Source organism: Lithobates pipiens, unplaced genomic scaffold (genome assembly GCF_037356315.1).
Source record: "Lithobates pipiens isolate NorthernLeopardFrog02 unplaced genomic scaffold, aLitPip1_a1.2 Scaffold_25, whole genome shotgun sequence".
Taxonomy (NCBI): Eukaryota; Metazoa; Chordata; class Amphibia; order Anura; family Ranidae; genus Lithobates; species Lithobates pipiens.
In genome coordinates, this window is record NW_027507787.1 from 107,442,788 (window position 1) to 107,449,520 (window position 6,733).

At 49.7% G+C, this 6,733-nt stretch overlaps 1 pseudogene; it reads left to right on the plus strand.

Annotated features, from left to right (window-relative positions):
- The first annotated feature begins 3,340 nt into the window (after positions 1-3,340).
- Positions 3,341-3,459, plus strand: LOC143932605 (5S ribosomal RNA; annotated as a pseudogene).
- Positions 3,460-6,733: the final 3,274 nt, after the last annotated feature.

Sequence of the window (6,733 nt, forward strand, 5' to 3'; positions counted from 1 at the left end):
ATTATATTGCTGTGTCCGCCCAGTTGTTACCCAGGCTAGTAGACACGGGCTATTATGCTAGATCATTGTCAGACCACGCTCCTTGCTGGGCAACTTTTTCCTTGACCCGACCTACTGGACCGAAACCATGGCGGCTTCACCCCTTCTGGTTAACCGCCTTGAGTGACAGCGAAGACTTAGGGGACGAATGGGTTTTTTTCTTTACTACTAATCAGGGGACGGCTCCGGTTGACTGTACCTGGGAGGCTTTTAAACTGCACGTACGCTCCCCTTTAACACACCGGATTAACCGGTTGAAGCATACCTCCAAGACTTTGCTATCTAATGCCCTACGGGAGCTGGCCTCGGTGACCACTGACTTCACTACTGACCCCACACCTGCTAAGGCCCAGGTATTACGACACCACACAAGCCAGCTTATCATGACCTATGTGATCCAGAGTAAAATATGAGCCGGTCATGTCCAGAACCCTGGGGTTCTTCTGGGTCCCAAAGGCTAGTAAGGAGACATGGCATAGTGAAAAGGGAGGGCGGGGGAAGAAGAGAGTGCAAAGACGGAGAGAGAGGAGGGGGGGGATGGCGGCGAGGAAAAAAAGAAAAATAAAGACAAAAAGGGAGGGGGGGGGAATGCCACCCAAGGCAGACATGGCCTACGTAGGTAAACGTTAGATGTTCAGTCATTTTCTGGGACAGAGGCACTGCTCACCTCCCGAATGTAGTCTCGAGTACCAGTTAAATACCTCCAAGGCCTCCATGTAACACTAAATGCCTCTTCAGTGTTGTGAAGGGTGGCGGTCAATTCTTCCATCCGGAGAATATGATTGACTTTGGAATACCACAGCACCTTGGATGGGGGCTGAGGCTTCCTCCACAGTGTGGGAATGCAGGCCCGGGCGGCGTTCAGGAGTTGCATCGTGAGGGTTTTTTTGTATTTTCGAACAGGCTGTTTGGTCAAGTGTAGTAGGCACGCTGCTGGGTTGTCTGCGATATCTACATTTCTGAGAGTTTTTATCGTCCCGGTCACCTCCACCAAAAATTTCCTCAAGGCCGGGCATACCCAGAAAATGTGTCCCATGGTCCCCGTATCTGAATTGCACCTCCAACAAACATCCGGGATCGATTTATTCATTTTATTTAGAAGGTATGGGACTCTATACCAGCGTGAGACTATCTTGTATCCTGATTCTTGATATTGGTTTGCGATGGAAGCTTTATGTACTAATGTCAGGATCTTCCCTATCTGTTGTGGGGTAAAGTGATGCCAAAGTCCCTCTCCCATTTGTGGATAAATGGTGGGGGTCGACTCCTCCTCCTGACTACTTAATAGGTTGTAGAGGAGGGAGAGGGTGTGTCGCACAGGTTCCCTTTTGTGACAGATGGATTCATAGGGCGTCAGGTCTCTAGGAGTGTAGGGGGCCCTTTGTATGGCCAGAAGAAAGTGATGAAGTTGATAAGCACTAAACAAGTCAAGCGGAGGGTCAGAAAGCTCGCGACAGTTTGCGTGGTCGGAGCCCTCCCGAGGGCCACACCTCTCCCAGACGCTGTTTCCCCACCACTGTCAACTGTCGCAGTTTCTTGTTGGTAAATCCCGGTGGGAAGTCTGGATTACCTATAACCGGAGTCATGGGTGACGGCAGGGGAGCAATGTGTGTGCAGCGGAACAACCTCTGCACAACAGCCAACTTGGCTCACACTACGGGGTGATCTCTGAGGTCTTTTGGTGGGGAGAACAGGAGCCACGGGGAGGTCAATAGGGGAATGGATCCATCCTCAATCTCCATCTCCACACACTGTTTGTGTGGGTCATTACAATGCCAATCAACGACTCTCGCTAGCAGAGTCGCTCTGTAGTATTGTCTGAGATCTGGGAGACCCAGACCCCCCTTGTCCTTTGGTCTGGCAAGCAATTGCAAACGGGCTCTGGGCGGTTTGCGCGCCCAAATAAAGTCCCGGAGCAGCACCTGCAGTTGTCTGAAAAAATTGGGGGTAACCGGATCGGTAATGTCTGGAACAAGTATAAGATCCGCGGGAGGGCCGTCATTTTGAATGCATTACAGCGCCCGAACCAGGTCAGTGTTAAAGCATGCCAGTTTCCCAAATCAGATTTCAGTCTATTCAGGAGAGGGACAAAATTAAGCGGGTACAATTGCGCCAAATCCGCTGCGATGTCAACGCCCAGGTAACGTATAGATTTTTCAGCTCAGTAGAATGGAAAAGCGGAGAGTAGCCTCTTGGCCTCACCATCCGGGACCGATATATTCAATACAGCCGACGGTGCAATTGATTTTATAGTTTGATAGGCTGCCGTATCGCCGGAGAGCCGCGAGTATATTGGGAAGCGAAATGTGTGGATTGGAGACGAAAAAAATTTAGATCGTCAGCGTACGCCGCAATTTTGTGGTGTGCCGAGGGTTTGGATATGCCAGTAATATTCGGGTCATTCCGAATGTGACACATAAGTGGTTCCAGTGTCAAAATAAAAATTAGGGGAGACAGAGGGCACCCCTGCCTCGTCCCATTAGTGATGGGGAAAGAGTCCGAGCACTCTGAAAGCACCCAATCTCGTCTGATCTTGGAGGCTAAGAAGAGTCAGGCCTGTTTAGTACCTGGTGGGAGACCACCTGGGAATACCAGTTATTGTAGGCTTCTTTTTATGTTGTTGGCGTTGATTCGTTTTCTTTTTCCGCTTGTTTCCCAAGGTGATCATCTTGGCATTTGTCAAGAGGGCTGAGAGAGCCCAAAAAGTTCTCCTATGGCCACATCCCCCTGAAAGCGCCCAATCTCATCTGATCTCAGAGGCTAAGCAGGGTCCGGCCTGGATAGTACCTAATTAAAGGTGCCGTAGGAATCTTTTTATATTGTTGGCTTTGACCTGTTTTTCTTTCGCTTGTTTCCCAAGGTGACCATTTTAGCATCAGTCAAGAGTTTTGAGTATGTCCCAAAGCGTTCGCCTGAGGTCACATCACCCTGAAAGCGCCCGATCTCAGAGGCTAAGCAGGGTCTGGGTCAAATGGGAGACCGCCATGGTCTATGTTGTTGGCGTTGTCCTATTTTTTTTCACTTGTTTCCCAAGATAACCATCTTGGTATTTGTCAAGAGGGTTGAGAGTGTCTAAATAGAACACCTATGGCCACATCACCCTGAAAGCGCACAATCTCATCTGATCTCGGAGGCCTAGCAGTGTACGGCCTGGTTAATACCTGTATGGGAGACCATCTGTGAATACCAGGTGCCGTAGGCTTCTTTTTATGTTGTTGGCGTTTACCTGTTTATTTTCGCTTGTTTCCCAAGGTTACAATCTTGGCGTTTAACAAGAGGGTTGAGAGTGCCCAAAGAGATCACCTACGGCCCCATCACCCTGAAAGCGCCCAATCTCATCTGATCTCAGAGGCTAAACAGTGTCGGGCCTGGTTAGTACCTGGATGGGAGACCGCCTGGGAATACCAGGTGCCATAGGCTTCTTTTTATGTTGTTGGCTTTGAACTGTTTTTTTCGCTTGTTTCTCAAGGCGACCATCTTGGCGTTTGTCAAGAGGGTTGGGCGTGTCTTGAAGAGAACGCTTACGGCCACATCACCCTGAAAGCACCCGATCTCGTCTGATTTCAGAGGCTTAGCAGCGTCAGGCCTGGTTAGTACCTGGATGGGAGACTGCCTGGGAAGACCAGGTGACATAGAAGGATCTGGCCTGGTTAGTGTCTTGATTGGGAGATCGCCTGGGAATACCGGATGCCGTAGGATTCTTTTTATGTTGTTGGCTTTGACCTGTTTTTTTTTCCCTTGTTTCCCAAGGTGACCATCTTGGCATTTGTCAAGAGGGTTGAGAGTGCACAAAGAAATTGCCTACGGGCACAACACCCTGAAAGCGCCCAATCTCGTTTGGTCTCAGAGGCTAAGCAGGGTTGGGCCTGGTTTGTACCTGGATGGGAGACCGCCTGGGTTTTCCAAATGCCGCAGGCTTCTTTTTATGTTGTTGGCGTTGACTTGTTTTTTTTGTTTGTTTCCCAAGGTGACCATCTTGGCGTTTGTCAAGAGGGTTGAGCGTGCATTTGATCTCAGAGGGTAAGCAGGGTTGGGACCTGGTTAGTACCTGGATGGGAGACCGCCTGGGATTTCTCGATGCCATAGGCTTTTTTTTTAACTTGTTGGCATTGACTTATTTTTTTTTTTTGTTTTATTCTTTTATTAAGTAGAACAACATAAATATAACAGTCAACCATACAGCATGACCCAGGGTCACAATTACATGGTAACAAAAAATAGGCAGCCAAATAACTCTGGGTTCTCAGAGGGGAGTCCTACAGTTTCATGCAGAAAAGAGAGAAACCCCACCTCCGACATGTAGTACAGTATAACTAGTGCAGCTCCGTTCGGACAAATGTAATCATGGAAAACAACTGGGACCACAGCGAGCCAGCTTATCATGACCTATGTGATCCAGAGTAAAATATGAGCCGGTCGTGTCCAGAACCCTGGGGTTCTTCTGGGTCCCAAAGGCTAGTAAGGAGACATGGCATAGTGAAAAGGGAGGACGGGGGAAGAAGAGAGTGCAAAGACGGAGAGAGAGGAGGGGGGGGATGGCGGCAAGGAAAAAAAGAAAAATAAAGACAAAAAGGGAGGGTGGGGGGGGAATGCCACCCAGGGCAGACATGGCCTACGTAGGTAAATGTTAGATGTTCAGTCGTTTTCTGGGACAGAGGCACTGCTCACCTCCCGAATGTAGTCTCGAGTACCAGTTAAATACCTCCAGGGCCTCCATGTAACACTAAATGCCTCTTCAGTGTTGTGAAGGGTGGCGGTCAATTCTTCCATCCGGAGAATATGATTGACTTTGGAATACCACAGCACCTTGGATGGGGGCTGAGGCTGCCTCCACAGTGCAGGAATCCAGGCCCGGGCGGCATTCAGGAGTTGCATCGTGAGGGGTTTTTTGTATTTTCGAACAGGCTGTTCGGTCAAGTGTAGTAGGCACGCTGCTGGGAACCCAAAAGTTCCTCAAGGCCGGGCATGCCCAGAAAAGGTGTCCCATGGACCCCGTATCTGAATTTCACCTCCAACAAACATCCGGGATCGATCTATCCATTTTATTCAGAAGGTATGGGACTCTATACCAGCGTGAGACTATCTTGTATCCCAATTCTTGATATTGGTTTGCGATGGAAGCTTTATGTACTAAGATCAGGATCTTCCCTATCTGTTGTGGGGTAAATGTGATGCCTAGGTCCCTCTCCCATTTGTGGATAAATGGTGGGGGTCGACTCCTCCTCCTGACTACTCAATAGGTTGTACAGGAGGGAGAGGGTGTGTCGCACCGGTTCCCTTTTGTGACAGATGGATTGATAGGGTGTCAGGTCTCTAGGAGTGTAGGGGGCCCTTTGTATGGCCAGAAGAAAGTGACGAAGTTGATAAGCACTAAACAAGTCAAGCGGAGGGTCAGAAAGCTGGGCGACAGTTTGCGTGGTCGGGAGCCCTCCCGAGGGCCACACCTCTCCCAGACGCTGTTTCCCCACCACTGTCAACTGTCGCAGTTTCTTGTTGGTAAATCCTGGTGGGAAGTCTGGATTACCTATAACCGGAGTCATTGGTGATGGCAGGGGAGCAATGTGTGTGCAGCGGAACAACCTCCGCACAACAGCCAACGTAGCTCCCACTACGGGGTGACCTCTGAGGTCTTTTGGTAGGGAGGACAGGAGCCACGGGGAGGTCAATAGGGGAATGGATCCATCCTCAATCTCTATCTCCACCCACTGCTTGTGTGGGCCATTACAATGCCAATCAACGACTCTCGCTAGCAGAGTCACTCTGTAGTATTGTCTGAGATCTGGGAGACCCAGACCCCCCTTGTCCTTTGGTCTGGCAAGCAATTGCAAACGGGCTCTGGGCGGTTTGCGCGCCCAAATAAAGTCCCGGAGCAGCACCTTCAGTTGTCTGAAAAAAATTGGGGGTAACCGGATCGGTAATGTCTGGAACATGGATAAGATCCGCGGGAGGGCCGTCATTTTGAATGCATTACAGCGCCCGAACCAGGTCAGTGTTAAAGCATGCCAGTTTCCCAAATCAGATTTCAGTCTATCCAGGAGAGGGACAAAATTAAGCGGGTACAATTGCGCTAAATCCGCTGCGATGTCAACGCCCAGGTAACGTATAGATTTTTCAGCCCAGTAGAATGTAAAAGCGGAGCGGAGCCTCTTGGCCTCACCATCCGGGACCGATATATTCAATACAGCCGACTTGGCGCAATTGATTTTATAGTTTGATAGGCTGCCGTATCACTGTAGAGACGCAAGTATATTGGGAATGTGTGGATTGGAGACGGAAAAAATTAGATCGTCAGCGTGACACATAAGTGGTTCCAGTGTCAGAATAAAAATTAGGGGAGACAGAGGGCACCTCTGCCTCGTCCCATTAGTGATGGGGAAAGAGTCCGAGCACCACTCGTTTACCCGTACCGCTGCCGACGGCGTGGAGTAAAGCGACATTACCCAGCTCATCATGTTGGGGCCAAGACCTATATGTTCCAGGGTGGCCTGCATAAAGTGCCAGGCCACCCTGTCAAAGGCCTTCTCCGCGTCCGTTGACAACATAAGCAAGGGCCTTCCCTGTACATGCGCCACATGGATTAAATTGAGGACTCGGGCCGAATTGTCTCTAGCTTCCGACTTTTTTTTTTTTTTTTGCTTGTTTCCCAAGGTAATCTTGGCGTTTGTCAAGAGGGTTGAAAGTGCCTGAAGAGATT